General features: G+C 44.9%; 1 non-coding gene across 1 annotated transcript; it reads right to left on the bottom strand.

Annotated features, from left to right (window-relative positions):
• Positions 1 to 1,677: 1,677 nt before the first annotated feature.
• Positions 1,678 to 1,750, bottom strand: trnav-uac (transfer RNA valine (anticodon UAC)). The gene has a single exon. It is a non-coding gene; the product is annotated as a tRNA-Val (tRNA).
• Between the last annotated feature and the right edge of the window lie 255 nt (positions 1,751 to 2,005).

The following is a 2,005-nucleotide window of genomic DNA, read 5'->3' as shown; positions in this document are numbered from 1 at the left end:
GCGTTATTGAAGTGTGTATCGCCTTTCTTTCATTCTGTAAATTATGGTAATCGGTTATTTAATGGTGATTGCAAAAGATTCAACTGCAGGTTGAATAGTGGCCGGCGACACGAGCGCTCGTTTGGGATTTGGGGCTTCACTGAAATTTATTCAAACAACCGAAGCGAAAAATCGATCCCCGAGAACGCCGCTTCAAACCTAGCCAGGTGAGGAGCTAAACATTGCAAAACGATTTTGTGTGTGTGGCTATTCTTGATGACCAGAGCACGGGAGACCGAGACAGTGACTTTGCCTTTTCGACCTGTCTTCTGAAGCGCCGCCCGGTCCCACTGCTACAGTTAATGAGCTGTTAGGATGTTAATGTATCCGGGCTGCAGGAGGGCGCTCCAGGCACAGCAGAGGAGTCTCTGCATTAGTTCCCCGTGGAAACGGTAATTTCCCCTTCGCTCTTCGCCCTCTCTATATCCCTGTGCTTTTGTGTCTCTATTTCTCCCCCGGCTCAGTTTCCGGAATCATAACACGGTGTGGGGCATTTTTGGAGACGCGTTTTCTTTGTTTCTTATTGAATGGACACTCAGACAGACCGATTGAAACTGCACTTTGAATCCCGTCGCTGACCCTGTGTTTTCCTATTAATCTGTGTTGTTTTGCTTCCACATTCTCAATGAGAAAGTCCCCAGCCTCAATTTTTAAATAAAATAAGGCCCACCTCGTCAAATTGCGACACGCGCGGCGGAGATTCCCTAAATCAGCGCCAACTTTCCCCAAATCCTCCTTACAGTACCGCAACCCAAACTGTGTCCTATATGGGAAATACCATTGAGAATTACTTCACTCATTGTAACACTGCCATTTGAATGGCATAATTCGCCTGTCAATGCGTGTTTTATTTATACTGAACCAATCATGCAAACTATTTCAATTTTCATATTTACTATACTTGAAAGGAGAAAATACATTAAATTGCCTCTGCCCACTTTCGAACCATTGAGTTTTCGGAATGCGATCACCATTACACACCGGAAACCCTCCAACACTCGAGTACATTGCATTGTACCGACTCAATAGGAACAGGAGGAGGCCATTCAGCCCCTCGATCCTGTTGCACCATTCAATTAGATCAGGGTTGATCTGTATCTTCATTTCATCGACCCGCTTTGTTTCCTTAACCCGTAATAACCTTACCCAACAAAAAGTTATCGCCAGTAGCGGCAATCTTGAGCCTGAATCCAGCTGCACTCCCGGATCCGGACAGAAAAGGCTTCTCACTGACGGCCACCCTGCAGATCAATGAATTACATTTCTGAACTTCAGGGATTCGGAGATTCCAGGGTTTAAAAGGGAACAAACGATGAAATGGGCCTCACTGTGGATCAGTTTTCTCTCACTCAGAGGTATCTGACTAGTGAAGTTAAATAAAGAACAAGGGAGGAGCCGCTGTAGCCCTATTGACAGGAGAATAAACTAGCCATACATCTCTCACGTTTCCCAATTCTAACAGAAGTGTAATCGACTTGAAACGTTCACTCTGTTTCTTTATCCACATATGCTGCCTGACCTCTTGAGAAGTTCCACCATTTTCCGTTTCTATTTGAGATTTACAGCATTTGCAATAATTTTCTTTTGTCACTTAAAATAAACCCGCTGGTTGTTCATCCACAGCAGCATTAAACATAATGTTCCCGCCCGGGCTCGAACCGGAGACCTTTCGCGTGTAAAGTGAACGTGATAACCACTACACTAGGGGAACTGCTGAATCCATATCTTCAACAGAGGGGAACTGACCAGTGAAGCCCCTCTGTGCTGATTGGTTCAGCTGAAACAGCATCAGTCAATATAAAGGAGGAGCTCACAAATATCAGGCGCAGTGCAGTCTGGTCAACGTCAGCCCCTCCTTTGTTATTCAACAGAGGAAGAAGTGACATGAGCGGGGGTCAAACGTCACATACTTTTATTAAAGCTACAAATACGAGTAACACATACTTCCAAATCGTTTCACTGAAAA

The sequence above is a fragment of the Somniosus microcephalus genome, unplaced genomic scaffold (assembly GCF_052327205.1).
Source record: "Somniosus microcephalus isolate GS21.2 unplaced genomic scaffold, FLI_Smic_1.0 unresolved_chr4, whole genome shotgun sequence".
Classification (NCBI taxonomy): Eukaryota; Metazoa; Chordata; class Chondrichthyes; order Squaliformes; family Somniosidae; genus Somniosus; species Somniosus microcephalus.
This window is presented reverse-complemented; position numbering and strand designations above follow the sequence as displayed.